General features: G+C 44.4%; 1 protein-coding gene and 1 long non-coding RNA gene across 3 annotated transcripts in view; one reads left to right on the forward strand and one right to left on the reverse strand.

Annotated features, from left to right (window-relative positions):
• The window catches only part of Nck2 (NCK adaptor protein 2), a 150,347-nt gene that overhangs the window by 32,167 nt on the left and 97,543 nt on the right, over nt 1-20,637 (forward strand). The gene's annotated exons all lie outside the window — the stretch shown is intronic.
• LOC122121341 lies at nt 348-19,885 on the reverse strand. The gene is made up of 3 exons (XR_006149925.1): nt 19,876-19,885; nt 18,199-18,202; nt 348-440 (listed from the first exon to the last, which is right to left on the reverse strand). It is a non-coding gene; the product is annotated as an uncharacterized LOC122121341 (long non-coding RNA).

Consider the following 20,637-nt stretch of genomic DNA (forward strand, 5'->3'; position numbering starts at 1 on the left):
TTAAAACATTACATATCAAGAGTCTTAACAAGGGGCTGGGAAGGTGGCTCAGTGGTAGAGCACTTGCCTTGCATGCCTGAGGCCCTGGGTTCGATTCCTCAGCACCACATAAGCAAAAAGAAAAAAGCCGGAAGTGGCGCTGTGGCTCAAGTGGTAGAGCGCTAGCCTTGAGCTGAAGAGCTGAGGGACAGCGCCCAGGCCCAGAGTTCAGGCCCCACGACCGGACCCAAAAAAACAAAAACAAAACAAAACAAAAAAAAGTCTTAGCAAGTTGTTTCCAGGACCTGTAAATATAACACCTTCAACTTTAACCTCATCAGGGGAAGAACAGTTTTTATTAGCTTATTTCAAAATGCTGGAGTTTGGATTTAAGAAATAAAAGTTATTAGCATAGCAATTTTAAGGAACAGAGTGTTTTATATGCTAAGAAGCAGGGAAAGCTTTTTGTGGTTAATTGGAGATAAGAATATCACAGACATTTCTTGCCCAGGCTGGCTTTGAACCACAAGTCTCAGATCTCCCGAGTACCTAGGATTACAGGCATGAGCTACTAGGACCTGGCTTTGCATAGGTTATTTTTAAGGTAGAGCCTCACTTTATACGCTGGATTGCCATAGCTGTGATTCTCCTACTTGCTCTTCCCTGGGATAAACAGGCACGTGCCACTGTGCCAACCATTGTGCTTCCCCTGTAGCTGGGGTCATAGGCATGTGCTATATATCCTGTTAGCTATTGGTTGAGATCGAGTCTTACAAACCTTTATGCCCTGGCTGGCCTTGGATTATACTCCTCTCATCTCTTATTTCTGTATGAGCCACTATGCTCAGCTTTTGATTTTATTATTTATTTTTTGGTATGTGTGTATTGGTACTGGGGCTTGAACTCGGGGCCTCCGTGCTGTTGTTTAGCTTTTTGTGTGCAAGGCTGGTGTTCTACCACTTGAGCCACAGCTCTTTATTTCTGTCTTTTTTGGTAGTTAATTGGAGCTAAGAGTCATAGACTTCTTGCTTGGGCTGGCTTCTAACTGTATTTCTCAGATCTCTTGAGTAGCTAGGATTACAGGAGTGAGCCACTAATAGCTAACATTGATATTATTTTTAACTTGAATGGAATTTTAAAAATTGTAAATTGTTTTTGCTTGAGCATAATTATTTTGCCTCTGATTTGTGTTTTTTTCTCAGTTGTCATCTTGTAATCCTTTGATAGGTTCTTTCTTGTCTTTGGGTTCTACACATTATTTAAAATTTCGTGGATTAGTTTCTGCTATAGACCAAAGAGCTGTTTCATGCTTCTTTTCAAGTGAGAAGCAATCAGCTAATTGTGGCTGTTTGGAGATTGACTTCCCACCTTGTTACCTTCTCGCCCTTAGTGCCTGGCTGTCATAATGAGTAGTAGGGCATAGGTTGTCAGACCTACATTGAGTCACTTGAGCCCTGGTGCTTTGACTTTTTGTTTTCTTATATACAAATCATACTTCTCATCTCCTCATCCGGAAATGAGAGGGTTAGAAAGCTGGTTGTCAAGGTTCCCTGTATTTACCCAAATCCAAACAATAAATAGCACAAGGTATAACTGACCGTCATTGGCTTAGGGAATTAATGTCTTCCACATTGGAAATATCTGGAAAGGGTGCCCTACTGTGTTTCTGGTGTGGCCTCTTTGGCTGTGATATTGAGCATCCGTGATTGCAGGCACCTCTTGGGAGAAGCAGGTGTGTGGGCCACTCATGCCTGGGCCTTCCCCAGGGAACCCCTTGGGTGTGTTCTACTGTTCAGGGTCATCATCAGCTCTTACTTCCTGTGCACTGCTACATGCCCTTTCTGGGAACACCCCAGTTTTTGTTCCAGCTCTGGCAATTATATACTCTTGGCTTTCTGTGAACATCCTTCAACTTTTACCCCTATTTCTAGAAGTACTTTTAATGTCTTGAAATTTCAACAGCTTCTGGAAACGGCTGTTGACTTTATTACTGAGCCTCTGACAGTCTAGTCCTGGCTGCCCTCCAGGGCCTGCAGTCCTCCAGCTGTGGTCAGGCTGCTTCCTGGTGGCCTGGCACTTTCCCATGGAGAGCTGCTGCACACTGACTGCCATGGCTGGTCCCTTGGCCCACCTGAGGATCTCTGTAAATGGGAACTTTGAGACTTCTTAGGGCTCATCTAGTGGCAGCCAGATGGACTAACCAGGTGCCTTCCTCCTCCAGCTGTCCTTGCTGGTTCTAGCTCAGCCAGCCCAGCAGGGCTAATCTGTGCCCAGGTTTTGGGGATGATTTGGAACCATACCACAGGTGATGGAGGAATGACACATCCCTCTGATTTCTTTCTGTTTTGACTCAACCACTAGTCATCACACTTCTGGCTTCATTGTTTGGATGGCCTCTGCGTCACTCTGCTGGCCTCTGTTAGTAAATAGAAGCCTCATAGGTATTTCCTATGGCCACAGTCTAGACCAGGGAGAATGGTTACAAATGAGTATGAAGAGCTAGAACAGATTAGAAATTCTGCTGAGAGTAGAAGTGGGGAATAGGTAAGTCTTTGTCCTTCCTCCTGCCTTCCAGTGTCAACCTAGCAGACCCTAGCCACAATCCAGCTGGCAAGGACCTGTTAAAATGTAGCTTTCAGGTTTCTAGCCCCAGCTATGCAGAGTAGGGCATGTGTAGCCTTGATACCAGCAGGTCATGGCTAGCACACAGACTCCCAAGAGTGTGGGCAGAATTAATGACCCAGTGTTTGGCCACCTGGTATGGAGTGGGTGGATCATGGAAGATTGTGTTCATCTTTTCTGTGTGGGTCAGGGGAAGTGGAGTATGGAAAATATGCTAATGATGCGATGTGTACACCCACCTAGTTGGGAAAATCTGAAACAAAATTGACATGACCCACTTTAACCAGAGGGAATGGCTATAAATTATTCATGTGCAGTTAGGTTTCAGGGAATAGGGACTGGATACCTCTGTGCCTGTGTCCCTCCCCTACCAGGTATTGAATGCAAATGTGTACCCTGGATCTTGTAGGTACAGGGACAGAATCACTCTTTGAAGCCTAGGTGCAGTGAGTTACTCCTGTTGTAGGGGAAGAACACAAGTGATCTTGAAAACCCTGTGCTCTTCTGTGCTGTTGTGTGCTGCAATGACAGATAACAAGAGTCCTCCAACAGTGAATTGATTTTGCTTATCCATTCAGCTCGTGCTTGTCTTTGAATCAAGGAAAGTCCTTTGCTGTAGATCTAGGTTTTGTGAGGCTTATAGCTCTCTGGTCTCTGTGGGCCTTTTCTTCCTGTCTTCTTGAGCCATGCTCACAGGAGCTTTGGGTAGATGTCAGAATCCCCTGAGCTACTTGAATCGAGAAGAATTTAGGGCAAGTAAAGAGAAGATGAAGGAAAGTCAACAGGCCCCTGGGTCAGGGTCTGAGGGCTTGAAGGAGACTGGGGAGAACCTAGAAAGCTTGCTGCCTCTCAGCCCTTCCCTATCCACACTTTATATAGACTTGCCATTCCTACCCAGCACTGAGTGTGTGTGCCCAGCAGACTGGTCTGATCTGCTCAGTATTCCAGCCCTCAAGAAAGGGCATGTTTGGCCCAGTTCAGCCAGCTGCCCACCTAGGCAATTAGCTGACTATGCTCTGTGGAGAAGGAGATAGTGTTGTGTAAGAATACACCTGCCCTGATTACCACCTCATGGGACCAGGGGATAGGCAGCAGTGGCCCAGAAGGAAGCCATTAGTTTCAGTAAGAGTCAAGTGGGATTTGCCAGCAGGGCAGTCTGTCACAAGTAATACAGAATGCAGTGATGGTGCCAATCATGGTCATCATTACCTGGAGTTTCTGCACATTTCTCCATAGGCTGGGAGTTCAGGTCCTTGTTGCTACTGGGTAATGATGTACGGCAAGATCATGGCTATTACAGAAATCACTTTATGAATGTGCGCTAAGAACATTAACTCTTTTAAGCTCAGATAGTCCATGTCCTTAAAATACTAACTTTGAGAAATAAGTGAAAACAATTTTTACTGAGAATCAATAGTACGATGTATTTGTTAGAATTATCCCTAAAGACCTGAACTCAGGGACTTCTATTAATTTGAAAGGTTTCTTGATCTGCTTTGTACTTAGTTTTATTTTGGTTCATGGTACTAGGAGGCTCAGGTCAAGGGACTGTGTCTGGTGATGACTTCTTACTAATTATGGTCAGGATATCCCATAGCAACAGACTCTGTGTGTGTATGAGTGTGAGTGTGTGTATGTGTGTGTGTGTGTGTGTGTGTGTATTCTGGTCTTTGTCCCTTCTCTTAGAAATCCACCAGTATACAGTATACAGTATACAGGATATCCCATAGCAACAGACTGTGTGTGTGTGTGTGTGTGTGTGTGTGTGTGTGTGTATTCTGGTCTTTGTCTCTTCTCTTAGAAATCCACCAGTATACAGTATACAGTATACAGGATATCCCATAGCAACAGACTGTGTGTGTGTGTGTGTGTGTGTGTGTGTGTGTGTGTGTGTGTGTGTGTGTGTGTATTCTGGTCTTTGTCCCTTCTCTTAGAAATCCACCAGTATACAGTATACAGTCACAGTATACAGTCACAGGGGCTACATCTTTGTGATCCTGTCTAATCTTAATCACTTCCCAGAAACCCTACTTCTAAATCCCATGGTTAGATTAAATTTTCACCCTTTTGAGTATTTCATGGTGAGATTAAACCCATAGCCAAAGGGATGCATTAAGTTGATTGCCATCTGATTATCATATAGAGCACTTACCTAGCAGAATGTGGCACTGTTCCCATTTACCCCCTGACAAATGACATGTTGCTAGGTTGCAGCATTCCAGCTGACTCTGGTTTCCAAGGGCAGACTGTAGCCCCTGGGTGTGGACCCATACTCCACTGCATGCCTGACCTTGTGGGCAGATGCAGGAGGGAACTTGCTTTTCCAATCCTGAATGTGGCACAGGGAGGAGGAGAAGAAAGACCTATATACGCTCATTCCGCTTATATTGCAGCCTTTGAATTGGGCCTCTTTGTTAGCCTGTAGCTCAAAGTGCACACTCCCAGATACAGGCACAGCAATTCCCTAGCAAAGATTTTGCTCTGTGGAGTCATCTATTCTGTATGACAGGATTAATTTCCGTAGCTGTAGAACAGGCAGAACTGACCTGGGGAAAATAGCCTGAGAGTATCACTGGATTTGTGAAACCTGTGTGTGGTAAGCCTCCTGCCAGCTTCCTGGTGCTGTCCTAAATGTACCCACCTACTTCACCATGGAGTGAACCCTGCACTTCCTGTGTTTTTCCTCCCTCACTTCTTTAGTTTGCTTCTGTGCTTCACAAACTGCCTCTCTTTCTTCCTATCCGGTTACTTCTCACTTTTCTGTACATGTGACATTATCTTAACCAAGCATATCTTGCATGCATTAAAAATGAAGTATACTTTTCCTTTAAAATTTCTGGTTCTAAGATTAAACAAGAATGCAGAATTGTTTTTCAAGTGAAAATTACAATACTAAAACTTTTGCTGTAGGTGGGCGTCAGTTGCTCACTCTTTCTATAATCCTAGCTACTCAGGAGGCTGAGACTTGGAGGAGGATGGCAGGCCAAAGTCAGTCTAGGCAGAAAAGTTTGAAAGATTCAATATCCCAAAAACCAGCAAAAAGCCAGGCTGGAAGTATGATTCAGTAGTATAGTACCAGCCTTGCAACCCTAAGGCCCCTGAGTTCAACCCTGGTATTGGCAAAAACCAATCAGACAACCTTTGCTTTCAGGATCTTGATTTATTTAGAGCCTGATTGTCGCAAATATTTAGATATCTACCAGATATTTATGTCTATGATTTGGTTTGCATATTTGTAAATTTACCTAAATGAAATATCCATCTAACCTGTTTATTTTAGCATATGTTAATTGTACGAAAGAAGGAGTTTTGTGCTTCAGGCCCTGGTGGTTCATGCTGGTAATCCTAACTACTCAGGAAGCTGAGATCTGAGGATTGCAGTTCAAAGTCAGCCAGGGCAGAAAAGTCCTTTTGAGACTCTTACCTCCACAGGACCACTCAAAAACCGGAAGTGGGGCTGTTGCTCAAAGTGGTAGAGCACTAGCCTTGAGCAAAAGAGCTCAGGGAGGGGCTGGGAAGGTGGCTCAGTGGTAGAGCGCTTGCCTTGCATGCCTGAGGCCCTGGGTTTGATTCCTCAGCACCAATAAGAAAAAAGAAAAAAGCCGGAAGTGGTGCTGTGGCTCAAGTGGTAGAGCGCTAGCCTTGAGCTGAAGAGCTGAGGGACAGTGCTCAGGCCCAGAATTCAGGCCCCATGACCGGACCCGCCCCCACCCCCAAAAAAAAAAAAAAAAAAAAAGAGCTCAGGGACAGTACTCAGGCCCCTGAGTTCAAGCCCCACAACTTAAAAAAAAAGAATGAATTTCGTTTTGACAGTTACATGCACGTATGCATGTACGTGCTCCTTTATTTTCATTTAGTGTCTGAGTTTAAATTATGTTCATCCTCATCTTTTTTCTCCTTCATGGCCTGTGTCTTGTCCAAGTGGGTATTGTCTTAAATGAAACTCATGCTTTTTGTAACCTTCACCTGGACACCATTGTGAATGGTAAAAAAGCAGTCATATATCAGAGTGTGACCATTGCTTGGTCTGAATCTTTGTGTTCCTACAGAATTCATATGCTATGATTCCACCCCCAGGGTTCTGGGGTTATGTGGTCATTAGATCATGAGTGGAAGTCTTCATAAATGGGATTGGTGTCCTTCTAAAAGAGAATAGAGAGACCCTTGCCCCTTCCCATGCGAGGATGCAGACAGACGTGCTGTCTGTGAACCAGGAAACAAATCTTCACCAGTCACCAAACTTTCCCCTGCTTCCATCTTGGACTTTAGCCTGCAAAACTGTCAGAAATGACTTCAGAATGTTCTGTTGCTGACAAGCCCCACCATCTGTGGCCTTTTGTTTTGGTGGACTGGGTGGACTCCTGAGCAGGACTGCCCTGAATTTCAGAAGAGGCTCCTATAACACATTCCTGCTGTTGCCTGAGGGAAGCAGTTGGGGAACAAAGTAGACCAGGAGGCTGCTTGCCTGGAGACTTAAGTAAGTTACAAAAGCCGGAAAGGTATTTCTCAGTCTTCTGCACTCTACTTTGTTTCTGCCAAAACAGCTGGACCAGCAGAATGAGTTGTGTCTCAGCTGTCACAGAACTAGCATTGAAAAGGTGGCAGACTCTAACTTTGGGGTTCCCTCGAAGAAATATGTAAAAATGGAGGGAAATAGTAAGAAACTGCAATGCAGTGGTGTTGAATGCTGTTAGTGCCTAGACTGAGCTTGTCTTACACTGTTTTGGGGTGATACTTACCTGGGTCTTTCTCCTCTCTGTCCTCTCTCTCTTCCCTCCCTCCCTCCCTCCCTCCCTCCCTCCTTCCTTCCTTCCTTCCTTCCTTCCTTCCTCCCTCCCTATTTCTCTTCCCTCTCTCTTCCTGTTTCTCTTCTCTCCTTTTCTCCCCCCCATGTGTTTGAAAGATCCCAAATAAGGGAAGATGGATGATTTCTTCTCCTTCCTTCCCTTCTTCCCTCCTTTCCTCGCTCTCCCCCCCCTCCTTCCTCCTCTCTCCTCTCTTTCTCTCTCCTCTCTCTTATTTCTCTCCTCCTTCCCCCTCTCTTGTTTGATGGATCCAGTTATCCCAAATGAGGAAGATGGATGGTATCCCCCACAGACCTGAGCTGGCAATTGAGTCAGTCCTGTACCCCATAAAATGTGCTCAGAAACTCTGATGGGAGCTTTGGAGATTAAACTGGGGGGGAGGGGTTGCATTAATCTCCTTCCCATTACTATAATGAAATATCTGAGGCCAGATACTTTATTAAGGGGAAGGGTTTATTTATCTCACAGTTCTGGAGGCCAAAAGTCTTAATATTGACAGTGTCATGTGTTTGTCCTCTGGTGAGCACTTCAAGGCAGGCAAGGGGGGTGTGGTAGGGAGAGGCTACAGGTGAGACTGGAAACTAGAGCCTGGGGAGGGACCAGGTTCATTCTTTTAAACCAGGTCTCTGGCAGAACTAATTGGAGTTTCTCAAGAACTACTCCTTCTGAGAGCAGCACCTCCTTCCTCCAGTCACCTCTAACTGAGGCCTGCCTCTTAAAGGTCCCACCACCTCCCAACATCTGCGTTAGGGATGGGCTTGTAACCCACAAATCCCTGGGAGTCCCACATACCTAAACTGTAGCCAGGACTCTCAGACCTCCTTGGAAATTAGGGTCCTGGGTTTGAACTTCACAGAGTGAGTTGATTATAGTAGGTACCAGCTATGTCCTTAGTGATTTCTAGACAGTCAAATGAAGTTGACAGCCATTCTAGACCATGTCTTCCCCACAAACCTTCCTCTCCTCACAGGTAGATGGGACATTGGATGGTGCAGGGCAGAATCTGACATGAAGCCATTGTTCTCTAGTGACACTTTAGGACCTATCAGGACAAATTAAGATGTGATGTGTTTGCCTATCCCCAGCCATGTTCTTCTATATATTATATCTATTTGAGGTATAAAATAATGTGTTCTTTTATCATTAAAGAGGTTTGGACTCAGGGCTTTACACTTAGCCATTGGTCATGCCTTCTTCCTTTTTTACTTCAGCTGTTTTTCAGATAGGGTCTGCTTTTTGCCCAAGGCAGTCTCTGACTGTGCTCTTCTTACTTATGCCTCCTCCTAACTGGAATTACAGGTGTGAACCACCATGCTTTGCTTTAGTAATTGTTACTGTTACTGATGTTATTCTTACTTGTGTTGACATTTGGCTTTTAAAAATAATAAACTTTAGAACAGTTTCGGGTTTACAGAAAAGTCGTGATGACAGCACACACCCAAGTTTCCCTAGTGATAGCCTTTGCTGTCATTTGTATCTTGCACATATCCTAAAGATACAGTCTTAGCTTGGCTCTGTTTGGAGGAGAGGAAGCATTAGGAGGTCCTACGGTCACTAGGGGCATGCTCTTGGTGGTGATGGTGGAACCCCAGCTCTTTTCTCTTCCTTCCATTCTCGAATCCTGGCCATCAGGTGAATGGTTTTGCTCCAGTGTTCATTCTTACCATATGTTGCCACTGATCCAAAGCAATGGGGCCAACTGACCCATGAGCCGAAAGCTCGGATTAACCTTTCTTCTTTGTAAGTTGAATGTCTTGGGCATTGGTTACAGTGCTAGAAAGCTAAGATGGCAGCATCTCATATGACTTACCATAGTTTGTCACAGTAAGAAGCCAGTCTGCTCCTTGGAGATGACAGTCTGTTGATTCTCCCCTCTCATAGCTTTTAATTTGGTCTAAGTGCTTGAGTCATTCCTTCATGTTCTTCAGAACATTTGGAAGGCCACAGAACATCTTTGGTTACTGGGTCCAGCAATGATTGCTGTATCTTTCTCCTTGTCTGATCACCAGTATTTGAATTTTATTGAGTATACTTAAATTATAGACTTCCGAAGGCTCCATGTTTGAACTTGTGGTCATTTTGAAAGCTTCCCATATTGTTTCACAATTGAAGAGACAATAGGTTGGATCTTTGTTCCTACTTGAGCCCCTGGATGATGTCTGTAGGATCCATCCATAGCTGCTGGCAGTGAGGCTGCTGGCAGTCTGGGCACGAATCTTTCAGAAGGATAGCCACAATATTGCCTTGGAAATAGTCCTTACATTGCCAGAAACTTAGTTTCCTAAATTGACATAACAAAGTTCATAAACCATGAAGTTTAGAACAACAAAAGTTTATTGCCTCAGAGTCCTGGAGGCTGGAGTGTGGGCAGAGCTTTGCTTGAAAGCCCATGGGGATGTCCTTCCTGTCTCTTCCAGATTCTGGGGTTGTTGACAGTCTTTCTTATTTCTCAGCTCTCAGCTGCATCACTGCAGTCTCCGCCTTTGTCATCACTTGGTGTATGCCCTGTGTGTCTGTCTTCACATGTCACATTGGATGAAGGGCCTGCCTCATGTTGTCTAGCAATAATGGAAAGAACATTTATTAAATGTTTCTTGATGGGCCTGCTGGTCTTACCTTGGTTCACTCTTAGATGCTGGCTTGTTTGTGGAATGGGCTAGCTCAACTACTCTGTGGTAGAAAGAGACATTTGAAGGAGACCATCCCTCTACAGAGTCACTTCAGTTGGAGGGTGTGATCTTCGCGACAAAGATCAGCCTTTGTCTGATAGAGAAAACATTTGCAAATTCATGAATATATTGGCAGCAATGCTGTATTCATTGTAGATAAGTTCCTTTGCTGTAGATAAAAATGAGCAAAAGATAGTCTAGTTTGTTTAGCTTTCCTGGTGTGAGAGTAGGTTTTCATTCCTTTACTCACGGCCTTGGATGGTGTGTCCTTGTAACATGAATATTGCTAGTTCTCATAAGAAAAGCTGGAAGGCCATGTGACCAGAGCATTGGCTATTCTTGAGTTTTCAGTAAGTAAGAGAAACACATGTACTCATCCATGCATGAAAAGAGCTGAAAACACATTTGTTTACAGTTTTTGAAAAAGCCAATTATGTGTGAATTAGAGCTTTTGATAATAATTGGTTTGTTGAAAGGGCCAAGGCTCTGCTTATAGAGGAAACAGGTCTTTTCTCAGACTTCTTGGGTGATGTCAGACTTCCCTGCCTGGAGTTCTAAGTCATGTGTGCTAAAGGATTATTTAGGAGCCTAAAGGGAACTTGAGGATGATTCATTTGGTTCTTTGCTTTTCTGTTTTCAATTGTCAAGGATTATACTTTTTTTTTTCTGTGTTGAGGTTTGAACTTAGAGCCTTGTGCTTGCTCAGTAGGTATTGTAATGCTGAGCCTTATCTCTAGGTATTTCCTTTTCTGTGATTCAACTGTTTTAGGCTTCTGATGGTTGCTGGTTTGACAGGCACACTCGATACTACCTAGCTTCTTCCACTGAGATAGTCTTGTATACTTTTTGCCTGGACTTGCTTCAAACAATGATTCTCCCAATCTCAGCCTCCTAAGTAGCTAAGTTTAGAAGTGTGAGCTGCCGTGCCTGGCTCTTTACAAAGTCATCCCAGGCCTAGGACACAAGGATGACCTGCCTTGATATTGGGCTGAGTGATTGTTGCTGCTCATGCCATCCTCATGCTGGGCCTGGCTTGCTTTGCTTCTGAATCTCCTGCCTGCTGCTTCCTGTCTCCTGTCCCTGCCTGGTCTAGCCTCTCTCCCTGACACATTTCCTGGGCTATGTAGGCAACAGCAGACAGGCCAAGCCCCTCCTTCCCTGTGGCTCTGCATGACTCCCATAGGCTGTGCTGAGGTATCAAGGGTTACTGTGTTTATCTACAAAGGTTTCTGACAGTCCTGGGCTCTAAGTACATGGCCTGCTTCTTCCTCTCTGGGTGATGCTTCACCCTGGCCCTGGTATGAGTTGGGTGCTGTTTGCCTTCTCTACTCTTTGTGGACCCTTGTTCTTTTACATGAGGGACAAAGTTGGTTCTGCTCAATCCTTAGTTTCTTGAGGCTGAGCCCATAAAGATGCTGATATTTATCCATTTCTGTCAAAGGGAATCTTGGGTGATGGTGACAGTGATAATGTTTGTAATAAGATGCTGACTGCAATGTGCTCCGTGTGCCCAATCCCACTTAACTCACATGCCAGCTTCCTGGCCACTCAGCCAGTGACACAAAGGTGACAGCTGCGGAGACACTATTTAGCTTCAGCTCTTCAAAGCTTCAGTTTTTGTGAGCATTCTTGTTAAGAATAGTTGTCAACAAAATGTTTCTGTGCTGTGGAACCTGGTATCCTGAATCTTGGTCACATGCTGGTCCTCCACTGTCACTGCTACCATTACCTGCCACAGAGGGGGCTGCTGAGCCCAGGCCAAGGAGGAGACATGCCAAGAGGCCTTGGATGAATGACATGTAAAGCCACCCCGAACATTTGTGGACAACGCTGTTTCTTATGAAACAGAAGGGAAGAGTTGGGAGCCGCTGAAACTTGTCTTAGGAGATGTCGCAGCAGCCCTGCTGGGGGCTCCCACGGAGCAGAGGCAGGCTTTAGCTGGCTCAGATCTGAGAGATTTTCTAGGAATAAATGGTTGGCCAGGTACATACAGTCAAGCTCTCTGCAGGTTTCTCATCTGTGGATAGAAAATACAGTGAACAAAATTATATCTGTTTTGAACATGCACAGGCTTTTGATTTTTGCCATCATTCTCTGAACAACAGAGCACAGCAACAATTTACATAGCATCTGCATTGAGGACGGTACGGCGTAGAGATGAGTTAAAGTCTATGGAAGAAGGTACCTATTTTCTCTGCAAATACTGTACTATTTTATATAAGGGACTAAACCATACACAGATATTGAAATCCAAGCAAGGTTCTGGAACACATCCATCCTGGACAGATGTAGAGTAATGATTGTACGCTTTCCATGTGATCACTATAAGTCTGGATGCCCATGGCAGGTGGACACCATTTGTCCCTTCTCATTAGTTATATAGGAGAAGCCTCGAGGTGAGTGCAGGAAACTCTTGTGAGTGGCAGGGAGCCAAGTCAGCAGAAAGCTCTTGGGAGCACAGACCTGTCTCCAGCCCCTGATGAAGAAGTGTGGCTTCTCAATGGAGAGGTGCAGGGGATGATGAAGTAGAGGTTTGGGGGAGCTAGCACAGAGCTTACAGGCCTTGACTTGGTGGGTGCTGGTCTGGGAAGGGATTGAACTCAGGTGACTTGAGGGCAGTGCTCATGAGCCATCCTCACATACCATGGCATGTTTCCATTCAAACCCAGTTTCCTTGTCAAGACAGTGGGTGAGCCAGGTGCTGGTGGCTCATGCTTGTAATCCTACGTACCCAGGAGACAGATTTCATGATCAAAAGTTTAAAACTAGCCCAGGCAGGAACATCCATGAGACAGTTATCTCCAACTAATGTCTAGAAAGTGGGATGTGGACAGGACAGCACCCAAGCCCTGAGTTTGAGCCCCAGTAATGGCACAAAGAGAAGCAGACAGGAAGAATGATTCTATGAGCGGACATGACACTAGTTTAGCACACCAAGGCTGGCTGCTGTCCTCATTCCTGGAAGCCATGGGCTTATCTACTGAGTAAGTGAGGTTGTATATGAGGTTGGCAACAGGAATGGAAGGAAAAGAGCAAGTCACCAAAAGATAGTGTAAGAGAGAAACTAAGGAGCTATATATATATGTTTGTGTGTTGTTTTTTTTTTTTTTGGCCATTCCTGGGGCTTGAACTCAGGGCCCGGGCACTGTCCCTAGGCTTCTTTTGCTTAAGGCGAGCACTCTACCACAGCGACACTTCTGGATTTTTCTGTCTATGTGGTACTGAGGAATCAAACCTAGGGCTTTATGCATGCTAGGCAAGTACTCTACCACTAAGCCACATTTCCCAGCCCACTAAGCAGCTGTAATGATGGAATTGGATAGGCCAGCACTGGGAGAAGGAAAAATTTCAAATGAACTTATTCCAGCCCAGGGAAGGCAGAGGACAGGATAAAGGACTCTCGAGCCTCAGTTTTGTTCTGTTGAGATATTGACAGTAGCTATTGTGCAGGTAGATTTGTGTAACTTTTGGTCCTCATGAAGGTGAAAAGCAAAGCTAGTTGTAAAGTTATGCCCACATTCATCCAGGGCTGTGACCAACATGCTTTATAACTTGGAGTAAGAATAGCTGGAGGCAGATTTGGTGGTCCCTGAGCACCTGGATGTCTGGGCATCTAGGTACTTGCGGTATAGACTTGACACATATTGGCCCCTAATAAAGGTGAGTCCAATTACTGAGGAGGAGGCCGTTAGTGGGGAACAATGTTGAATTTGATTGAGCTTATGTCTTTGAGGATTGTAAAATATATTAGCAGGAAGAAACTCAATAATATGCAGGGCAATAACCTTACGTAAATAGATTATATATCTTTTTTTTTTCTCTAGAAAAAGATAAAAAATGAAGACCTCATGCTTTTCAAGGGAAGTGCTAGGGTCCTCGGTCCCCAAGAGACCTCTGATGCCCTTTCACTCAGTGGGGGATTTGCCACTGGAAACTCTTAGAAACGGGAGGAGCCTTTTTCTCCTCTCTGTGTGTGATTGCCTTGTGAGTGATATAGATACATTTGGAATTTTCAGGACAAAATGAAACACCCTTTTGCCTGCCAAACATAGAGTGTCATTTGTCTTTTCAGGTCACCTTGTTGTATTGGCAACCCTGGGTCACAGTGGGTAGTTCTCTGTTCGCGATGGCATGCCACTGACACCCTGAACTTGGGGCATGGCATTTGATGGGGATGACATTCCTTTATAGACAAGAAAGCACATATTGCATTATTGCTGGCCTGTTCCCATCCTAGCGTTGTCCCAGTGAGGGCAGGGGTTTGAGAAGAACCAGGAAGCAAGGGTCTCATTGAGTATGTGACAGGCTGTTTGATGCAGCCTTTTGGGTCTAATAAATGTTAGTGTTGGCTTTATCAAAGCAAAGGGGCATGCTACATTTCAGAAATGTCTTTGATTTCTACTCTCTGCCAGAAACTCTGCTCAGAATACAGTGGCATGATAATTTGTGGAGGGGAAGGGGAAAAACAAATCGTTTAAATAGGGATACAGGTGGACCCGTTGCAATAATGAGAAGTACAAGTTGTTATGTCGAAAACGAACTTTACAACTTTGGTGGGGGGGGGGGGGGATGGGAAGTGATGGGAAGGGGAAACAAAGGAGGAGGCTACAATGCTTGATAAGAAATGTATTCATTATCTTGCCCATGTAATTGTAACCCTTCTGTACAGTATTTTCACAATAAAAAAAGAATACAGTGGCATGCAACCTTTTCTTTCCTTGTCCCACTAGGGAAGAGGTAAAGGAAGTACAACCTGGAAACGTTTGTGGGTCTTTTTTTTTTTGTTGTTGTTGGTTGTGGGGCTTGTATTCTGGGCCTGAGCTCTGTCCCTCAGCTCTTCAGCTCAAGGCCAGTGCTCTACCACTTGAGCCACAGCGCCACTTCCGATTTTCTGAGTGGTTTATTGGAGAAGTCTCACGGACTTTCCTGATCGGGCTGCCTTTGAACCATGATCCACAGATCTCAACCTCCTGAGTAGGATTACAGGTATGAGCCATTGCCACCTGGCTGTTTGTAGCTAAGAATAAATAGGTTTTTATAATTGTTGTATTATAATTGAGGTCATTGTGTGTATGTGCACGTTTACCTGCGCATGTGCTGGTACTGAGATTTGAACTCAGGGCTTGCCTTGGGCACTGTTGCTTAGCTTTTACATTCAAAGCTGGCTCTCTACCATTTGAGCCACAGCTCCGTTTTCTGGCTTTTTGCTGGTTTATTAGAGGTAAGAATTTTGTGGATTCTCTGACCATTCTGGCTTCAAACTGAGATCTTCATATCTCAGCCTCATGAATAGCTAGGCATGAGCCCAAATGCCTAACAGTCATGAGCCACCAGCACCTGGCTAATTGTGGTCATTTAAGTCAAGAGTGTTGGTAAGTCAGAAGATACAGATGCTTTCCATATAGCATTCTCACTTAGTCCAGTGAAGCTGTGAACCAAGGGGCAGAGGCTTTGTCTGGATATATGGTATGTCAGATATGTTATCCAGCCACTGTTCCTGACTGTGAGTAATCCCAGGTGATTGTGATGTATACCATTTCAACCTTCTTACAGTATGTAGAGGTATTGGCATCATGGGATACATGGATGGAGCTGAGAACAAGCAGGTACTGACAGATGTGACCTTCTATTTAAAATAATTTTTAAATGTTTTTTAGTGGTATTTTGAACTAAGTAGGTATTCTATTACTTGACTCACACCTCCATGCCTTTTTCCTTTAGTTATTTTTCAGACAGGATCTTGAAGGCTTTTTTTTTCTTTTGTTTGTTTGCTTTTTAACCTAGGGCTGGCTTCAGTATGGTCTTGCTACCACTATTTTTCCATGTAGCTGGAATTCCAGGTATAAACTACCACACCTGGCTTTAAAAATTATTTTTGAAGCAGGCAGTGGTTCTTGTAGTATTGCTTAGAAGCTTAGGTGACTTTGGCATTTGTGAACCTAGTTGGAAGGTGTCTTCCCTTGAAATGTCTGTAGACATTTTATAGTGATGAGGCTGTTGCTGGCAGGGGCGGGGGGAGGCGTCATAAGTATAATTATTCTTATTCAAATCCATGAAATTGAAACAGCATCCTGAGTGTCTCCACCAGAAGAACCAAAAAACGAACTTTACAATTTAGGCAGGGGGTGGGGGTGTGTGTAGCTAAGTAGGTGGAAGGGAAGGGATGGTAGGGGAAAAACGAAGGAGGAAGCAACAATGCTGGATAAGAAATATACTCATTACCTTGCTCATGTAACTGTAACCCCTTTGTACAGTATTTTCACAATAAAAAACATTTAAAGTTAAAAAAAATCCTAGGTTTATGCTTCCTTGTATACTCTCCTGAGAGCCCAGGAGTACCCACAGACAAGCACTCATGCCCTGAACGCAGGAAGAGGGTCTATCTCACCAGCGAGTGGGAGCTGTGTAGCCCCAGCATGGTCTTGGGTGGCTCTGCTCAGTAGTGTGTCCAGCTCCACCCAGCACACGGTCATGTTTGCCTTTGTGCTTAGTGAGCAAAGGCCTGGGAGAACTCTGTCACACACAAATGTCACCCTAGAGCTTAACAGGAGGCCAGATGAAAGATGTGCAATTCCTAGTAAGTGCTATGTCTATTTATTTATTGGCTCTTACCTGGTTTGCTGAAGAGAATAAATATTATGGCTGGTGGTAGTGGTGCAGTAGTTTTGGTCCAGGTGACTCTGAGGAAATACAAATTACTCAGGCAGTCCCTGCTCCTGTATCTACTACATTTGCATACACACACACACACACACACACACACACACACACACACACACACACACACTCACACAGCTGTTTTTAGACATGCATGTGGCTAATCTTCATCCATGTGTAGATTTTCTCATTTGCCTTCTGCCTTATTTGCCTTATACTTGTATCCTTTTCACTGATGCGAATGGTCAGTTAATGAGTCCATTTATCCAGCCAACCTTTTATTGATTCTTGGTTCTGCTAAGGGCCCCATACTCAGTGCTATGGATGGAATGGTTAATTGAGGGTATTGAAGCACCCAGTTTAGGTGGGGAATCCATATACAGACAACTCTGGGAGCAGACAGATAACTTGCCCTGAGTCTGCATAGAGCACTCTGCTGTGTGCTTGTTGCTCTGAGCACTGTGGAACAGCCATGAAGCCCAGTGTATGCAGCCTGAGGTTTGAAAGACTAGGTTGATTGGACACACTTTTGAATGGGAGCCTCAGTCTTTAGTCTTAAAGTCAACCCTGGTCTCCACAGGGCTCTTGGCTCCTCCTTTGGCACAAAACACCAAGCAGATCATTTAGCTGAGAGTCTTGTCCATACATTTAGGCCAAGAAGGAAGAAGGAGGTGTTTTGCAGGGCTTGTGAGTGAGGATCAGTCAGCATGGGCTATGTCAGCCCATATTGTTACATCCTTGCCTGCCTTCCTGTGGGAGTCTAGGGTGTGGCCCTCATCTCCACTACTGTTAATATGTTTTTTTTAAAAAATATTTTTTATTGTAAGGATACTGTACAGAAGGGTTACAGTTACATGAGTTAGGTAATGAGTGCATTTCCTATTGAGCATTGTTACCCCCTCCTTTGTTTTCCCCCTACTATCCCTTTAATCTCCTCCACACTTAGCCTCTCCTCTTTAGCTTTGTTCTGGCCTCTCCCTCCCTACTCCTGAATTCCTTTTCTTTCCTCCTTTCATGGCCTCTTGACACTTCTGCCCCCTCATTAGGGCTGCTATCATTGAGCAGGACCTTGACTGCTGCTACTTGGTACTCGTCTCCATGGTGATGCCAATATCAAGTTCATAGGACAGTGGTTAGATTTGCAGGAGGTGAGTTTTGGTATCTTCTAGGGATGATGGTAGTGGTAGTGGGGTGTCCTCTGCTTTCCTCTTCCTTGCTCTTTGCTTAGGGTATTCCTCAGTTCTGCCTTTGGTGCCATGAGGGTTCTCCTCACCTCATTTTCAGTCCTGCATCTCCTGGGTCTGCCTATTTGGTTGGTGCCCCCATTACCTTACACTGATGGGCCCTCAGCTCAGCACAATGGAAAATGAGGATCTGAGTTCAGCTGTGATGCAGTTCCACCTGGAACTGCGTGAGAGTGCAGTGAAGTAAATGTGGCAACATCCAGGTTGGCTGTATTTGTAGACTGGGCTTTTAAGAAAAGAGTTAAGGGGATTAGTGCCCTTTAAGAAGAGACAGCAGAGAGATTATTGCCTCTGGGCCACATGGAAGGGCACAGTAAGAAGTTGACTGTGTAACCCAGGGAAAGAGTCTTAACCAGGATCTGCCTGCATCTTGGACTTGGACTTGTAGCCTCCTAGGACTGTGAGACATAAACGTCTAAGACATTTTGTTAGAGCAACTAAGCAATGCTGTTGCTTCACTTGGACCCTTGTTATGTTAGAGAGCTGCTCAGCACTATTCATACTGGTGTACTCCTCACCTGACAAAGGTATGCTTACTGGCTGGGCTCCCTCAGGCTTGGAAACAAGACTCTGCTCTTTCCCTGATGATAGTGCAGTAGAATGGGACGTGAAGTCCATTGCTCTCTTATAATTTTGCCTAAGCGGAACTCATGAGAATCACACATCTAGACCACTGAGCCTATTTCAGGTACCATGTGCACCTGGGGCTTCCTGCTGGTCTCCCTCCCTTCCTCACCTCCACTTTCCTCTAGCCAGTGACAGATCACAGTGGGAATGCACCTCCTTTCTAGGTCATCTTGCTTCTAACAGAAATGAGGATGCTTGCTTTGGGAAAGTTTCTTTTCACTTCATTTTTATGTATTTGAATTATTGGAAAGGGTTAGAAGTGGGAGGTTGGGAAGAAAGAAGGAGACCAATTTGGGATAAAATGAGTCTTTCAAAGCAGTTATATGAATTGGAGGGAAAAGATAGAAAATGTAGATGCTATTGCTGTTATTAGCTTAAAGGATGTTTGGGCCCTGGAAGCTTCTAGTTTGCTCTTTGATGGAGTAAAGCCATTGGGTTGCTGTTAGAGTTCACTTCTTTATATCTGTCAGCCACATCAAGATGGATTTTTTTTATTCTTCTTCCTTCTTGTTTATTTTTTCTTTTGTTCTGTATATAGATGCCATCATAAGTTGGCAGACAATACGTAAGTAGAAAATACATTTAGCAATCTAACATACAAAGTATCCCAGCCTACCTTGAGCCTGCCCAAAATACTTAATGTTAGCCTTCATTGAGCAGAACCATCCCTCACAAAGCCTGTTTTACAATAAAGTGTTCATTATCTCATGCCATTTATTGAATACCTATATGAAAAATGCTGACCACACAGCACACTGAGGAGCATGGGTTTTTCCCCTTGTGATGGTGGAGCTGACTGAGACCTGTGGTTTGCTACCTCTGCCCAGAATCCTTAGAGAGGATACAACTGCGTATGGTTATTCTGGAAAAAGATCCAAATGGGAAGAATGGTTTCTACTCAACATACATTGTTTTCAGACTGTCTTTTGATCAGAAATTTGCAAGATGGATGACCATGATTAATTTGGCAGTCATCTACCGTTAATAGGGATTGATATTTTGAAATCACTTACCTTCACCTCCTCTTGACAAGTTCTTAGTATTCCCACCCATCTGCAGTCATCTTTAGGCCACTAGTACAGATTATACAAGATGCTCCTGTGGATCCTTGCTGAACTGTTCACGTGAGTGTAGATGGCCCACCTGCCTGCCTTAACTGACTGACCAGACGTTTGGCTCTTGCTCCTTAGCTTTCTGGTGGTCAGTGAGAGACCAAAGTCTCAGTTAGAGGTGGCACTTGTATCCCTAGGTGTTTCACAGAGTATATCCAACTTCTTTGCATCTAGATACTTTTTCAACTGAAGAAAGTTTCCTGATGAGTCCTTCTGTTGGAAATATTTGTGTAGATCATGGCTTAAGAGGGCAAGAGTATATGATGGAGGGTCAGGTTATAAAGCCCTTATTGTCCATCATGATGTGCTAGTGAGAGGATATACCTTGTTCAGTATTCTTTAGGTTTGCTGCATAGTTTCATAAAGGCCTGGGCTTCAGAACACAGGTAACTCAAGCCTGTAATCTGAGCTACTCAGGAGGCTGAGATCTGAGCATCAGAGTTTGAAGCCAGTCTAGACAGGAAAGTTCACAAAGCTCTTATCTACAATTAACCAGCAAAATGCTGGACCTGCAGCTGTGCATCAAGTGGTAGAGTGCTATCCTTGAACAAAAAGCAAGACAGTGCCCAAGCCCTGAGTGAGTTCAAGCCTCAGTAGTAGCACACGTGCATGGATGTGAACACACACATACATGTACATGTATATATACACACACATACACCTACACACAGACTTGGGTTGCTGCCCATATACTTATTAGTTTCTGCTTCAGTTGTCTGCAGTGGGCCTCAGAGTTTGCATTTCTGAAACTTGAGGCATGACTGCTCTCCATCAGATACAGAGGATTATACAGATTCGATGTGAGCAGTCCTCAACTAAATCCCACAGCACACAGAGGTTGAAGTTTGGCTTCACTAACTTCTTGGAGTAGATGCACATGAATCATTGTAGCATATTCATATATTGACTGCAGAGAGGCAGC

This window comes from Dipodomys spectabilis, unplaced genomic scaffold (assembly GCF_019054845.1).
Source record: "Dipodomys spectabilis isolate Male_0828 unplaced genomic scaffold, ASM1905484v1 ptg000187l, whole genome shotgun sequence".
In the NCBI taxonomy this organism is placed as follows: domain Eukaryota; kingdom Metazoa; phylum Chordata; class Mammalia; order Rodentia; family Heteromyidae; genus Dipodomys; species Dipodomys spectabilis.